This window comes from Felis catus, chromosome C1 (assembly GCF_018350175.1).
Source record: "Felis catus isolate Fca126 chromosome C1, F.catus_Fca126_mat1.0, whole genome shotgun sequence".
In the NCBI taxonomy this organism is placed as follows: domain Eukaryota; kingdom Metazoa; phylum Chordata; class Mammalia; order Carnivora; family Felidae; genus Felis; species Felis catus.
In genome coordinates, this window is record NC_058375.1 from 38,408,666 (window position 1) to 38,426,379 (window position 17,714).

Consider the following 17,714-nt stretch of genomic DNA (forward strand, 5'->3'; position numbering starts at 1 on the left):
GGTAGCATCCAGTATCAAGTGCAAAACATGATTCCTCCCTTCCAACCCACAAACCTGCAGAAACTCCAAGACAGGAGTCATAGTTTAGAATGAGTTCCTCCTAGTTTAGAATGAGTTCCTCGGAAACCTGCGGAACCCGCTTGAAGCCATCCTGTGATATCCATTTTACCTCAGGGTCAAGCTTCACTCACTCTCTTTCCCCAGGAGGCCTAGGAGATCTTATGCAAAAAGGATTCTGGAAAGTTCTGTTCTCTCTGAGTTGCTTTTGGGTTCCTCCAGAACCCTCAGACAATTATTTGAGTAAAGTGGTTTACTAAGGTGATGACCCCAGAAACACTTCTCAGAGAGGGGCGCCTGGGTGGCTCAGTCAGTTAAGCGTCCAACTTCAGCTCAGGTCATGATCTCACAGTTCGTGAGTTTGAGCCCAGTGTCAGGCTCTGTACTGACAGCTCAGATCCTGAAGCCTGCTTCTGATTCTGTGTCTCCCTCTCCCTCTGCTCTTCCCCCATTCATGTTCTGTCTTTCTCTCTCAAATATAAATAAACATTTTAAAAAATATCTTAAACACTTATCAGAGAAGGAGGCCAATAAAAGGCACGTTATGAAGCCAATTACCATTGTGGGAGACTGGAGTTCAATCCCACTCAGACCCAGTGTGGAATATATACCTTAGCATTATTCCATGCCATCTTAGGTCTTTATCTGTGCATTCCCCTCAGCCATTGGTTGAGTGTTAATTCCAGTCTTTCTTTCCATGTGGTGGAGTGGGCTTCAGGAGCTGGGGAAAGCAGAAAATCAGGTGCTGGCAGGTGTTAAGTCCAGCCAGTGAGTACAGACATGGTACGTACCAGGTAATAGGAGTGGGGCACTGGCATTGGAGACCACAGTTCCCCAAGTGGACAACCAGGACCTTCTCATGATCAATGGGGAGATCCACAACCAAGGAACAGCAGTTTGCCTGATCTCCAGAGTGGGAAGATAGTTTGTGTGAGAGCCCTGAGTAATCTGTGCAGTCAAGAGCAGCTATGAAGACAGATGTAGGGTCCTACATCCCTAGGTCACGGGGCACTGGTAAGAGGAAGGCAGGGAGCTGGGGTTCGGGACAGAATTCTTAATTCCCAATGGAATTGGGGTCAGAAGGAAGGGAAACTAAAGCATAAATCTTCATTGCTCTAAGAAGAGTTTATCACGTTGTAGGTGTTTCAGAAATATGTGGGTCTTTTAAAAATGGCTGTCACAATAATTGGGGAGGTGCTACTGGCATTAATGGAAAATATTCAGAAATGCCAGGTGGTCCTACACAATGAGGAATTGTCCAGCCTCCCCCAAATCCTATCCATTCGCATATTCTCATGAGTGAAAAACTTACTTGTAAATATCTGAGTCTGTAGCCTAACTTCATTTCACACATAAACTTGAAGACTTCTTTGTGTAATTTATATACAGGGTAGTTTATCCAGAATAATGCAGCTTTTTTTTTAAATGAAGAGAAGACTATACTTTATTTTGTTCAGAACTCTACTGAGAGTTGTACCAAAAGGAAAAGAAAAAAAATGAAAAGTTGTCGACAGGAGTTTAGAAAAGCACATCAGTCTCAGCTAGTGGTAGTGTTTGAATCACCGGTTCAACATCCCTGACTGAGCCAGTTTCATTTGCAGTGCTTTCATTCAGGTAATTTTACTTATTATTATGATTTTTTAAATGTTTATTTATTTTTGAGAGTGAGAGAGACAGAGTGTGAGCTGGGGAGGGGCAGAGAGAGAAGGAGACACAGAATCCGAAGCAGGCTCCAGGCTCCCAGCTGTCAGCACAGAGCCCTACATGGGGCTCGAACTCAAGTACTGTGAGATCATGACCTGAGCTGAAGTCGGAGGCCTAACGGACTGAGCCACCCAGGTGCCCGTATTCAGGTAATTTTATATGGCTTCATTACATCTTTTTATGTGCCAGCACATTGACATATGGAAATACATATAATTTTATTATACATTACGTCTCTTATTTCTCCTTTATCTTACACATCGACTTATAAGATGTATTTCTAAAAGTTGAACACGTAGGCAAGTTACATTTTCTGCGAATTTCATATGAAAAGGAAGTTTTACAAAATATGTGTAATAAAAAAGGAGCACTGGATCTGGTAGGGCTGATACTCACTGCTCCAAACTTATCAGATAAATACCAAGAAATGCAAGTGAGGTGAGGTGAGGACCAGTTATTGCTATCTGATTTCCTCCTTCACCTTGCCTTGTGTTGACCAGTTCTGGAGTTTGCCTTCAGATTTTGGTATCTGCTTTTAAAAGACCATGGATAAGTCTGATAACTTCCAGACAAGAGCGGCTAAGGTGTCAATGGATCTGAAAACCTCCACACCACAACCACCGCCCCTCTCCAAAAAAAAAAAAAAAAAAAAAAAAAAAAAAAAGAAGAAGAAGAAAGAGGGATTAGAGGTATTTACCTTGAAAATGAGCTTCAGGAAGGAGCAAAGGTAGACCAAGGGACCTACATCCTATCACTTGCTTTCTAAAGGGCTGACATGAAGCAGAGTGGTTCTAGTGGGAGAGAGGGGAAAGCTAGGACCAGTGATCATATAACTGGAATGAACACTTCTAAAATGTTAGGCTGCACATATGGTCACTTTTTTTCCCAATTAAATAATCAAAAAATTCTCCCTTCCTTCGCCTCTTAGATGAGTTATTTTCTGGAAGTCCAGTATTTCTTTCCTGAATCTTCCTTTCATTCTTCTAAGGATCAAATTCAAACCGGGGTCTTGCAGGCTTTCACAGTCAAATGGAGACCCAACCAAGGGCCTGTATTTGTCTCCTGCTGTTGCGTCTTGCTCCCACATGGTGGCACTGTTGAAGACAGCCCGACAGAGCACAAAAACTGCGGCCGGCCAGCTGCGGAGTTGATTGATAGTAATGATTGCCATGGTTCTCTGAGGAAAGATGACCGTAACCTAGAGGAACCCTATACTTTGGCCCTAAAGTTTTCAATTCTCAGCATTTGCTCTTCCAGCTTAAACACCCACCCACTTTTCAAGGAACAAGCCAGCCCCATTTGCACTGTGACTGGTGTCTGACTCTTCAGACCTGAACCCCTCACCTCCCCTCCTCTAGTATTCAACTTGGGATATGGCACTTTTCCTCTTGAACCCTCAAAATATAGAGTCTCATTCTCCCTATTTCTCAGACCATTTTTCTTTCCTTTTTACAGTTCCCACCTCATTTCTATTTCTGTCTTTTCTGTGTGGTCAGTTTCTCATACCGCACAATTATAGTTATATAATAATTATAAGCCTAGCAAAACATCCTTGAGCGGGCACCTACCACAATTGGTTCAAAGAGGGGGGCATATTTTAACATAAGAAAGAACTTTTAAAATCTAGAGCTCATAATGTCTGCCTCAAGAGATGGTGAGCTCTTCTCATCTCCGGAAATACTTAGAAGAGGCTTTTTGTACAACCCTCAGACCAATATTCCAACAGGCGTGCTGCTATCATGATGTGGCTTAGGACAAAGCTTGCCTATATTAACTGTCAAATCCCCCGAAACCCCAAAATGTGCCCACGATCACCGATCACCGGTTTCCCTCTTTTGTTAAAACTAATGCATCACTCGAGTAATGTTTTTCTGTGACTCTAAAACCATTTTGCTTAATGAGGTACTAAGTCTTTATAATTAGGCCCAGAAGGAAACGAGGACGTGGCCCTTAAGAGCAATAATTATTTCAGTTATTTATGGTAATAAAAAATTGAAAATAGGAATTCTTCCTCAGAATGCGACTATTTATTCTTTTACATATTGCCTAACAGGCAATTACCCTATTAAGGCAGCGTTTTGTTGCTAAAGACATTAATTGAAATGTAAATTAAATGTAAATCAGCTAATTAAATTGATCTGTAATGAACTTGTCAGGCGGGCCTCTCTGATCAGATGCATTCCACTAATAACTGAGCAGTGCAGCCGGCCCAACACACAGCTGGGGCAAAGGGGGCCTGAGCCGTTCCCCACCAGACACTCTGATGAAGAAGAGAGGCTCTACATCATGCAGATCTTCAGGAAGAAAGGACAACAGTTCAGTCAGGCCCTTGGAAACATTTTCCTTGGAAGATTTTCCTTATGATACTCTCTGGGCCTCTTTTCATGGTTTCAGATGCAAAACCCAGAAAATTCAACTCAAATTGAGTCAGGTGAATGGAGTACCCAGAGCAGGATGAGTTTGAGAGACTCCTTCAGGGATGCAGCTCCATTTGCCTCTGATTCTTTCATTTGTGTGTTTTTCCCTGAGTTGGCTTCATCTTTAGGTTGATGTCTTCCTGGATTACACACTTACCACATGCAGGGCTTGGGGGAGGAGGGGGGAGAGTCGGCCTGTTGTCTCTATAGTTACTGAAGGGAGATGTTGAGGATTGTGCCAGTTAACCTAGGGCAGCTTTGCAGTTGGTGTGCATTGGTACAGCTGTACCCGTTGTTAAACTAGTGAAACACTTCCATATGTTGGGGAGGAAAAATTTCCCTCTACCCTTCAAGGGTCTTCTGGCTGGTTTAAGAATTAAATCGACATAAAACAGATTAACAGTAGAAAAATAAGCAAAAGTTTAATAACCTGTACACCTCTTGTATACATGGGAGAGACCCAGGAAAAACGAGTGACTCTGCAAAATGTCTAAAGACAAGGAAGATGTGAGGGGCTGAGGTGAAGAGTCAGTTTTGAGAGATTACCAGGAAAAGCACAATAAACAAGAGTAAGGTTGTTATGCAAATTTAAGCCCCTGCCTTCTCTACTGATAAGAGTTTCTGGAGATTTAGTTATCCTTTTCTTCCTGGTATAGTGAGAGAGACATCCTTACTAATAAAGATTTCCTGTATATAAGTAAATGTCTCTTACAAAAAAGGATAACTTACACTTAATTTTCAGAGCTTCTCCTGTGTTCGCAGCTCCCTAAAAATAACCAGCTTAAAAAAAAATAATTACTATGCCAAAAATAATTACTATGCCAAAGAGATGCAACTTGGGTGGCAAAATTTGCTCCTCTCCATATGCAGTTGGTAAATAGCTACTTCCCCAATAACTGCTTCCCCCATACACGTCTCTCCCTACCTGGTGTCTCTGGTTCTTCCCCCAGAACTCTGTAGACTTTTCCATGATTTAGCAGGGAAAGGATTAGTGCCTGGTATAAGAAGAAGCCTTTAGAACCCTGCTCTGGTGCCATGACTGGCACCTATTCTCATTGGTTGGGGTCCTTGCTCTGCTGGTTGTTCAATATTTTGAAAAATTTCCCCATATTGGATCATTTCCAAACCAATCCTTGTGATTAGGGCAATTCTATTTCCTGATTAGCTACACCCCTGAATTTAACTATACCCCCCGTGGCAAAGGGAAGAATTTTTCTTGATTAGTCAAGACTCTAGAGCAATGGTGCTCAAACTTGAGTGTACAGAATCTCTTTGAGGGCTCATTAAAATGCAGACTGCTGAGTCCCACTTCTGAGTTTCTGATTCAGGCTTTGGTCCTGAGACTTTACAATTCTATCAATTTCCCAGATGAAGTTGATGAAGCAGGACTAAGGACCACACTTTGAGAATCATTGCTCTAGACCTTTGACATACTTGGAAGAATTGAGAGCATAGCCATTCAAATCATTTTTTGTTGGGTAGTTCAAATGAGGAATGTGATTGAGAAAGGCTGGTCTAAGTTAGGGGTCAGCAAACTATTGGCCACAGACCTACCACATGATTTTGTAAATAGAGTTGTTTTGGAACACAGCCATGTTCATTTGTGTATGGATTGTCTATAGCTGATTTCATGCTACACTGAGAGAGTTGAGTAACTGGGACAGAGATCTTACGGCCTGAAAGGCCTAAACTATTTACTAACTGGCTCTCTCAGAAAGAGATTTGCCCATCCTAGACTAATCATCACCCATCTCTAGAATTGAAAGTGGGGGTAAATCATCCATTAGCCTGGCTGCTACAGAGCTGAAGACACATGAAATGTGATGTGGGGAACAAAGGCAGAAAGAAATGCAGATAAAATTAAATTTCCTTATAACCTGCAGACTATTGACAAATACTTGAAACAGGCAGAATAGGACATTCCTCCAGGAACTCCCAACGGTCTTAATGTTAATGCCTTGCTAGAGGGAAAAACAACCTTAGCTTGACAGTAGCTAGGCCTCCAGGATCCTATGTCTTCTTTAATATACGAAAGTCCTTTTGGAAACTTCCCCTTGCCTTTACCTCCCTCAACACCCAAGTATACAATCAGTCACTCCTCACAACTCCAGGGAAGCTCTTTATGCCTATAGGTCCTGTCCCCATGCTTTAATAAAATCACCATTTTGCACTGTAGATGTCACAAATTCTTTCTTGGCCTGTTGGCTTCAAACCCCAATGCTTCAAACCACATCAAAATGAATGGGAAGAGGGCTGCCCAGGTGGTTCAGTCGATTGAGCCCCAGACTTCGGCTCAGGTCATGATCTCACAGTTCTTGAATTTAAGCCCCATGTTGGGCTTTGCACTGACAGCGTGGAGCCTGCTTAGGATTCTCTGTCTCCCTCTCTCTCTCTGCCCCCTCCCACTCGCATGCACTCTCTCTCTAAAAAATAGACATTTAAAAAAAGGAATGGAAAGAAAACAAACCATGTCCACCATAGTCCTCATCTATTAAAGGGTATAATAATCCTTGCTGTAAAGAAGTTTTATTATTGATGTGCCTGGGTGGCTTGGTCGAGTGTCCAGCTTTGGCTTAGGTCATGATCTCACAGTTCTTCATGAGTTTGAACCCCACACAGGGCTTGCTGCTGTCTGCGCAGAGCCCGCATGGGATCCTCTTTCCCCCTCTTTCTCTGCCCCTCCCCAACTCACACTCTCTCAAAAAAAATAATAAAACGGTTTATTATTTTGCAATCAAATGATCAAGTTTAAGCAAATATTAGCAGAAACAAACAGGCTTATTTAGCATCGAGAATACAGGCATGAAATGTAGCATTTTTTAGTATAGTACCCTTGGCTATCTGAGAGACCCGTTCACCAAAAGACCAAACTCTCAGCTGTATCTGCAAATCTAGAGTCTCTCAAGCTGTAAACTGAAAGAGTTAGGGGTCCCCAGGAAAAGAAAGCTGAGACAGAGATTTCCTGACAGAAAAGAAGTTGTTTTAGGCCCCTAGCTGTTTTCCCTATCTATGCCCTACGGGCTCTACTTGCCTAAGCACAACTTCCTTGGAGGTGTCAGAATTACAAAGAAATGCAAAACCTCAGTAGTTAAGGATTTTAAGGGAACAAAGGGAATGCAAAAACTATCTCTACCAGGCCAGGAAATAGCCTAACCATATCAGACACAATAAATCAGTGGTGAAACTCCCAGTGCTATTTCAAAAATAAGCAATGCCCTGCATTCCTTATCCCAGATAATGAGCCCAGGACCCCAACCGGTTTATACTGGCTCTCAGAACGTGCCTATAAGCCCTTTCCCCTCATCCAATGTTACCTCTACCTCATTATATTGCTAAAATCTTCTCCCAAGGAGGGCAAATGTCATTAACATAACACGCAATGTATGGATAGGCATGTATCCTTAAGATGCATTCGTGACTTTATGCCCACCTCTACAGGTGATGACAGAGCTCCCCTTTCTGAATATTCATCCTAAACCTTAAATAAAAAGAACCCACTCACCCCTGCTTGGGGAGTCATGGCTTTGGAAGTTATTCTCCCATGACCTCCTTATTTGTTGCAAATAAAGTTTCCTTTGATACAACTCCATGGGGTATAGTCTCCACCTTTAAGTCACCAAGGAGCAAACTTATGTTTGGTTACAAAGGTCCAGGGAACCTAAAAATCTCTCCCAGCCTTCTCCTATATATCATGTTGTGGGGAGTGAGACACAATGGTTCTAATCAAGACAAGACATATTCTGAATACATTCATTCATTCATTCACTCAATCATTTAACAAATATTTACTGAACACCGACTTCAAGTAAAAACCATTCAAGGGACTAGGGACTTGGCAGTGAACAAACTGGATCATCCTACAGTAAAATTCACTAGCATTTGAGCTTTGCCCATGCCCATAGACCTTCTAATCCATCTTTTAGTTGCCACCTCTCTTAAACTTTTTTCTTTTATATAAAATATAACACATCCTTATAAAGAAACAGAACATTTCCAGCATCTCGAGAGCAGCCTCAAAACCTCCCACCCCTGGGTTCTTGCATCTAACATTCTCCTCTCCTTAGAGGTAACCATTATCCTGCCTTTTGTGAAATCACTGTCTTGCTTTGTTTTATACGTTTCCCACCTACATATACCCGCCTAAACTATTTAATTTAGTTTTCCTTGTTTTATAACTTTATGTAAATATAATCACACATTAGGTAATTTTTTTTGTCACTCGGTGCTTTCAATTGGCAATATGTTAAGATTCATCCATATTTTGTGAGTAGCAACATTATCATTGTTGAATAGCATTTCACCATGCATATATGCCACATTTGAAATATCCATTCCATAGATGGTGAACACTTGGGGTGTTTCCAGCTTGAGGCTATGGCAAAAAAAAAAAAAGTGCTGTTCTAAGCATGCTTGCTCATGCCTCCTGGTGCCCTTGGGTATGAGTTTCTGTAGGGTATATACCCAGGAGAGCAATTGCTGGGTCACAGCATAAGAGTAACCACAACAGTATTAGATAATGCCAAATTGATTTTCAAAGTTGTACCAATTGACATACTTAACAGTTGGAGAGCATTTCTATTACTCCATATCCTTGCCAACACTAGATATTATCAGACTTTTTTTTAAGTTTATTTATTTATTTTGAGAGAGAGAGTGTGTGTGTGTGTGAGCAGGGGAGGGGCAGAGGGAGAGGGAGAGAGAATCCCAAGCAGGCTCTGCACTGCCAGCATAGAGCCCTATGCAGGGCTCGAACTCACGAACTGTGAGATCATGACCTGATCCAAAATCAAGAGTCAGATGCTTAACCAAACTGAATTACTCACGTGCCACAATAGATTTTATCATACTTTTAAATTCTTGCTTATCTGATACATGTGTTAAGAGTCATCTCATGCAATTTTCAGTAGCATTTGTCTGATTACAAGTGAAATTCAGCTTTTCATATGGGTTTTGGCCATTAGATTTCCTTCTTTGTGAATTGCCTGTTTAAGTCTCTTGACCATTTGTTTACCAGGCTGAAGTGCTGGACATCTTTTCCTTACCCCTCCAGATTCACTCACAACTTCTTCACTGTGCTCCGTGTCCCCAGAGGCCAGCCCATATGGAGCAGCAAGGAGCAACCCGATCCTCTGACTTCAACCAATGGAGAACCTTGGAGGCATGTGGCAGAAGGAAGTTGGGGTACTTAGATCCCCACTTCTCTCTCTGCAGAGTCACTAGGGGCTGACTGCATTCTGTAACCCAAGACCACAGTTCCCAGCAGGGAGCTCTCTCCAATAACTCTTTCCATTTCTGAGTTCTAGGAACTGTTACTTCTCCGTGTCCTTTCAGATATAGAGGGGTACAGATATATTGTGGTGTCCCTACACCTTATTCTCAACTCTGTAAATTGTCTATTCATAAGGCTTTTCACAAATTTACCAATATGAATTTGCCAGTTCTTTCCCAACATAGATTACTATCATTTTATAAGGAATTTTCAGGGTTTTTTTAAATTGTGTTTTGGATTTACTCTTTTTTTTGGTTGTATGTGTACAAATATCTTCTCCCACTCAAATCCTTTTATTCATAGGGGCTTGAAAAAAAGCTATTACAAAATAAAACACAGATACAGAAAATTACATAAAATAAGAAAGAGCTTAATGGATTGTTTGAGGCAAACATCCTCATGAACACTATCAAGTCAAGTAATAGAATTTCACCAGCTAACTCAAAAGCCCTCCATCCCAATCAGCCTCTTCCTTCCCATCTCAAAGTAACTGTTATCTTTATTTTTCATAGTTATCACTCCCTTGCCTTTTTTATAATTTTATCACTTAGGATGAAACCCTAAATAATACAGATTAGTTTTGCCAGTTTCATAACTTTCTAATCTAAATTCTTTCCCTCCTCCCCTACCTTTTTACATGTAATTTACTCATGGAAGAGCCTAGGTTATTTGGCCTTTAAGTGATGTAAGCCTGGCTTTTCCCTGCTTCCTCATGGTACAGGTAAATATGTTCCTCTGTCCTCTGTATTTCATGGAAATCGGTAGTTGAATCTAGGGGCTTGATCAAATTCAGGTTAAAAAAAAGTTGTTGTTTTTCAAAATTTAAGTGGTGGTGTATTCTTTCAACAGAAGGCACATAAGGTCTGTTTTTCTCTCCTTTTGACGTGAGCACATTTTCCAGCTCACACAGAAAAGACAAAATAAATTTTTCATTTCTTCCCTCTATTTACCAGTTTTCAAGATAATGAGTTTTCTTAGATAATGAAGTTTCCTATTGTTCTACAAAAGTGGGCTAGTTTTGCTTTGTTTTTTAATGAGTAAATAATGTACTTAAACATATTTGCTGTTTTCCAGCCATTATAGTTGTTATCCCATTGAAGCTCAAACTGTCTCTGTTTAATCACTGGCAGCCTCATAAGTTGACTCCTGAGTCCTTTTGACTGGATCCTAGCACTATTTGCTGGCATTCTTTTCTCTGGTATGACAAGATGTTCCAGGCTCATCTAGTACATGTCCTGCCTCCACCCCAGGATCAGCCATTTATCTAAAAAGGACTGATTGCTCTTAATAAGAAATGGTATTTCAAGACCACAATATATAAGCACCAGGGATACTCATTGTTACTGGGTCTATCGTTGTCTAGGTCTATTTGGTGAAGAAAAAAAAATCCACACTAGGTGCTCTTTATCAGGTTTGCTAATGGTTTGCTGAGAGGTTTTTATTTTTTGGTTTTAATGATGAACAGGTGTTGAATTTTTGTCAGTGCTTTCCCTGTATCCAATAAGAGGATCATACAGATTATCTTTTTTCTACTAATATAGTGAGTTATACTGATTTCAAATGTTAAAAACCAAGCTTGTATTCCAGGCATATACTTGACTTGATCAAAAGGGTTCATCCTTTTTATATAGTGCTGTGCTTGATTTGCTAAACTCTCATTAGGGATATTTATGTCTGTATTCAAAAGACATATTGATCTGTAGTTTTCTTTCCTTAAATATCTTTGTGTTGTTTGTTTTTGAAATCAGGGTAAGATTACCTGCATGAGTGAATTGAGAAGTATTGCTTCCACTTCTACTTTCTAGTGGAGTTGGTGAACAACTGGTATTATCTCTTCCCGAAATGTTTGATAGAATTCACCAGTGAAACCACCCCAGCCCGCAGTGTTTTTGTGGCCAGGTTTTTAACTATAAATTTGATTTAATAAGATACAGAACTAGTTGGGTGATCTGTTTTTCTCTTGAGTAAGCTTTGGTAGTTTATGTTTCTCACAAAATTTTTGGATTTCATCTAGTTTGTCAAATTTGTTGATATAAAGTGGTTCATAATATTTCCTTATTATCGTTTATTATTTTAAGAATCTGTCCTCATAGCCTCTTCTTCAGTCCTGATATTGATAGTTTGTATCTTCTCAACTTTTCTTTTTCTGATGAGTCTAGCCAGAGGTTTATCAATTTTATTGATTATTTTCAAAGGGCCAGCTTCAGGAAACAAAAAGATTATTCACTTGGTTAATATGTGCCACCACAAACTGAAAGAACATAACTGAAATGCATCCTAAAGGACTAGTGTGATGGGGGTTCAGTGGTAGTTGAGTATAAGACTGGATAAGAGAGGTTTTATCGGTATGGAGAATTAACCTGTGACTTAAGATTTAGCAACCTCAGAAGACACTGAAGCCAGTCCTAATATGCTGCTTATGGCTCCTTTAGTCTTGAAAACACACACACACACACACACACACACACATACACATACACTGGCCTGCAGTAAATGAGGAAAGATGCTACGAGTACCCTGGCAGAGTATTGAAACGGGCCAAAAGGTGCGAAGAAGCGATCAATGCCAAAATGGATTTATCATGGAAATCTGAGAACTCATCAACTGATTGTATTACCTATGAGGGCCCTGAAAGTGGTCTTCCCTAATGCAGTAAGAAATGTGCTGGTGAAAGGGACCCCAGCATCCCTAAGTGCTCAGTGTTGGCTATCCTCTGTTGGCTGAGGTAACAGTAGGGGACACTGCTATGAAACTGTTCCTAATATTAATGAGCATCACAGAATTCTGGAAGAACAGACCAGGTTAATACGTGACTATTCAAAGTGAAGGTAGATGTTTTTGCATAATGGACACCAAAGCCACAGTGGTGACTACATGGTCTTGACCCACTGGAATCTGTGGCAAAGAAGTGAGATGAATGGACAGTCAGTAGGGGTTTTTCTTGACTTAGGCAAAAAAGATTGAGAGCACATGTGCAGAAGGCTGACGTGAACTGCCAGAAGGAAAAGTCATAATTCCTCGCTCAGTTTCCGGGCTTCAGCCAGTTCTCAAATCCAGAGCTCACTGATGAAAGCTGAAGCCGGGTTCCCTTTAGGAAGGACCCGATATCACCACTGAAAGTGTTTACCCCAATCTTTGTCCAAAGGGACCTGTGGCCATTTTCCAGGGTACTGAATACCAGAGAGTGAGGAGTACTCAGCTCTTTTGAGGGCTCCTAAATACTGATCTGAACTGATGTGTTTCCAGGAAACCCCAAATACCAACGTGGCTTCTTAGAGTAGAGGCCTAGGGAAGCCAGGAATTAGTAGAGTTCTGATCCATTTCATGGTAAATGCAATGTGGTCATTTCCTAAGTACATGATTGAGATGGATGTACTCAGAAGCCTGCAGAAATCTCACATTCATTTCATGACCTGTGGAGCAAGAGTCATTATGGTGGGAAAGGGGAAGTTGATGCTCCTAAAATTGTATCCCACCCCAGCAAGGTAATAAACCTAAAGCAATGCTGCTTCTAGCGGAATGGTAGATCCTAGAAGATGTAGGAGTAGTAGTCCTCATCATATTCCAGTTTAAGTCACCATTCTGCCTCCTGGAAAAAAAGAGATGATTGTGGAGGAAGATGGGTCACTGTAAACATAAGCAAATGATAGTCTAATAGTGGTTGTGCAGGATGCGGTGTTTACTAGAACAGGTCAAAACAGTCTCTGGCATTTGGTATGGGATACGGACCTGATAAATGTATTCTTTTCATCTCCACCAGAGAAAAGAATCAGAAGCAAGTACATTCACTTAGGACAGCAGTACATATTCAGTCTTGCCTCAGAGCTACATTAATGCTCTCATTCTCCATTACAGTATAGTTAGGAGGGGCCCTGAGTGTTTAGACAGCCCATGGAAAGTCACATTAGTCCACTATATTTGTGACATCACAGTAAACAGACCCAAAGAGCAGAAAATGTCAAGCAGTATGAAAACCATGGTAATATACATATGCTGAAGTAGACTAGGTAGCCACAGTTGGTTAGTTGGTGTTGGGTGTTCAGGGAAAGGCTCTCTGAGGAGGAAACACATAAGCAGCAACCAGGGGAGGGAATAACTAGTGTAATAGTTGTAAATCCTAATGAATATGACATGTTTGAGAAACAGAAGGCCAATGTGGCTGGAGCACAGAAGACAAAGGGTGTGGGGGATAGTGAGAGTAGATGTTGAGAGGTGGTTAGGGGACCACATAATGTAGGGTCATTGGTCCCAAGCTAAGATGTGAAAGTTGTAACTGATCCATTTGAATTTGTTCTTGATCTAAGCATAATGGGGGGGGGGGGGATGAAAGGATTTCAGGAAGGAAATGATAATGTCTCAAGTCTGTTCATGTTGCTATAACAAAATGCCATAAACTGGGTAACTGATAAACAACAGATTTATTTCTAACAGTTCTAGAGGCTGGGAAGTCCAAGATCAAGACGTTAGCAGATTTGAGGGCTGGTGAGAGCCTACTTCTCAGTTCGTAGATGGGCTTTCTGGTTGTGTGCTTACATGGTGGAAAGAGACTAGACAGCTTTGTGGGTCTTTTGAGAGGGCACTAATCCCATTCATGAGGGCTCCACCCTCAGGACCTAAGCACCTGCCAAAAAGCCTCACCTCCTGACACCATCCCATTGGGCATTAGATTTCAACATATGAATGGGGGGCAGGGAACACTTTCAATCTGTGGCAGATGATATGATTTATAGTTTTTTTACAATACTTTTTTAAGAAGTAATCTTTACACCCAATATGAGGCTCAAACTCATGACCCTGAGATCAATAGTCAGATACTCTAGTGACTGAACCAGCCAGGCACCCTGATTTATGTTTTTTAACAAGAGCACTTTGGCTGTGTGTGGAGAATGGATTATGGAAGTGCACACAGGATCCTTTGGAAGGTTTTGCATTCACACAGGCTGGAGATCTTGGCACTTGCTCTAATGGCCATAATGGAGACTGAGAGATGTGGATGGACTTAGGGTGTCTTTTATAGGCTGTTACTATATTAAGTATCTTCATTAGGTATCAAAAGGGAAGCATCATGTATAACAACATTTTTGGTCTGGGCAACCAGATGGCAATGCCTTTTGGATGGATAAGAAAGATTGAAAGAGGAGGAAATTTGGGGCAGAGATAAAAAATATACGAAAATAAAAAGTTCTATGTTTGAAATGCTTGGTAATTGCCTCGTTATATAAATCTGAATTTCTGGGATGATATTAGGCCAGAGATGAGGATCTGGAATTGTTGGCCCAATTCATGTTTTTTTCTTTTTTTTTTTTTTAAGATGTCAAATGGTTTGTTTGTTTCTTTGTTTTCTTCCAAGATTTTATTTAAATTCAAGTTAGTTAACATACAGGGTAGTATTGGTTTCAGGAGTAGAACCTAGTGATTAACCACCTACATATAACACCCAGTGCTCATCACAAATGCCCTCCTTAATGCCCATCATCCCCTTAGCCTATCTCCCCACCCACCTGCCCTCCAGCAACTCTCAGTTTGTTCTCTGTATTTAAAAGTCTCTTATTGTTTGCCTCCTTCTCTGTTTTTATCTTATTTTATTCTCATTCATGAGTTTTATTATCATTCACGAGGTTGAGGAACATCTAGACAGTTGGAGGTGGTGCTCTGGTGTCAGAGTGTTTGGACTTTGAAGCCAGACCGAAGTGAGTTTGAATCCTCTTTCTACCACTTATTAGTGATGCGGCCCTGGTTATGTCACTCTGTGTCTCCATTGCGGCCCTGGTTATGTCACTCTGTGTCTCCAACTCCTCTTTTATAACATGGGGACTGTACTACCTTTCTCTTCCTCTTAGGGTTGCTGGGAGGATTAAGAGCATATGTGAATCTCCTGGCATTAGTAGTAATAGTGTTGGAAACACTGACACCATCATTCATCAGTGAAAGCTACTTGAATTACAGTCTTAGTGCCTAGGAGTAAACATGCCAATTTTATAACCCAAATCTTTGGAATATGAACTCATGTTCCATACTATTAAAAACAATCTAGGTAAATGCTTATACCGGCCTGGGCTAGTAGGGTGTAGAAATCTTGAGGTAGGTAGTACCACGTAGGAATGGTTCTGGGCAACTCATTCACACTTGCTTTCCAGTGGTTGGTAAAGCTGCAAAACATCGTCAGCAGATGAACACTTACGTGATCTTCTGGAATGAAATGGATTTTGACGTCAGGGTTCAAATCTCCAGTCTGTCTTAGCCTTACCCTTAAGTGTGAACTTCAGCCATGTGGGAGGGCTGCAGCAACACGGACTTCGCATCTGGAACTTCACTGGCATGAGCAACCCACATTGGCTCCTTCGGGATCCGCATATTTAATAAATATGTCAAATGCCATCTTTGTCATTTTTACTTTAATGCAGCTCGTCAGGAGCTTAGCATTGAGGAGCCCTTGAATTTGAAGCTTACAGAGCAACTAAACTCCCTCCTGGGAGAATCCAGACTTGGAGACTGTCAGTGCGTAGAGATGATTAATTGTGTATCTGTCTTCCCCTCGCCAGAACAACAGAACACTCCATTGTTCACCCCATACTGTACTTCGATGAGCCACATGTACCTCGCATACTATGCAGTGAAATCTGAGAAACTACTCATCTAATAAACTCAGGGACCGGCCCATCTTCTATTAATTTCTTTTCATTAACCATCCTCAGGAAAGCACTCAATGGCTGCCTGATGTGATTCCTGTCCACCTTATGGGAATGATCAGTACTGCTGAACCAACGATGGCCTTGCTGGTAATCAAAGTGCCAACACATCCATGCTGTCATCTTATGACAGCACTTTGAGTAAGAAATGGCCGATAGCATTATCCCCATCAGATCCTGGAGCTTAGAGAGATGAAGTGACATGCCCAAGGTCACTTTGTTTCTCTGCAAAGCCAAATCATTAAAGGAAAGGGCTCTGGAATTAGGCATACCTGCATTCAAATCCCAGCTCTGTCAGTTACAACCATGTGACTGACCTTAGAGGCTCTGCTCAATGTCACCCTCATCCCCTTTCCCTCATTGCTGTGGGCAGCACTGCCTAACTCGTGACTGCCAGCACCTGCGTTGATGTGCCCCCCAGAGCCTGCTTAGCTCCCTCCCCGACAGCAGTTCAGAAGTGACCGGGAGAAGTGACAGGGCTCCTTGGGAACAGCTGTGACCAAGACTGATTGGAGTTTGTGAAAACAACCCAGCTCCCTCATCCCTCGTGTGGGATAATTCCGAGAGGAGAGTACACTGGCTTCTCAAGTTTCCCCAGCACAATTAGGCTCCGCTTCTCCACAGTGGCAGCTTGCTTGGTAACAAACATGTCATTGGCTGTCCTGCTTTCCTCGTCTCATTTCCTCATTTTCTTCCTCTTAGCTTGAGACTCTTTTTAATTTTGTTTAATGTTTACTCATTTTTGAAAGACAGGGAGAGACAGAGTGTGAGCAGGGGAGGCACAGAGAGAGGGAGACACAGAATCTGAAGCAGGTTCCAGGCTCTGAGCTGTCAGCACAGAGCCCGACGTGGGGCTCGAACTCATGGACTGTGAAATCATGACCTGAGCTGAAGTCGGCTGCTTAACCGACCAAGTCACCCAGGCGACCCAAGATCTCATTTTAAATAAATCCATTGCATTGAAACCATATTTTTTTGGGTTCTGTTTCTGGGGAACCTGAACCAAGACTGTAACCTTTGACAAATCACTGAACTCCTCTGGAATCCTCAGTTTCCTCATCTGTAAAAAGAGTCTATATACTACTCACTCCCCTCACAGGCTTGTAGGGAAGTTTAAAGGACGTATTTCATATTAAGGGTTTTGTACAGTTCTGTTCAAAATTTATAACAAAAAATTGGGACCAAAATGTCCAACAAGAAGGGAATGAGCAAATAAATTAGATTCTAATGGTAGAATATTACATAATCAGTAAAAATTAATGTTTTCAAAGCATATTCAAAACATGAGAGCTGTATAAGAAAATTATACATTACACAAACCAGCTGAAAAGCTCAGTGGGGGGGAAATATCTAAAACTATACATATATGTATATATATATATATATATATATATATAATTATCTCAGTTTTGTTTAAAATGTATTAAAAATACATTAAAAGTTATTTATCTCTTGGTGGTGGTGTTATTTCCTTACCCTTTTTCCTTCTTTTTGGATTTCAATATCTTATTTTTTTTTTTTTAATTTTTTTTTCAACGTTTATTTATTTTTGGGACAGAGAGAGACAGAGCATGAACG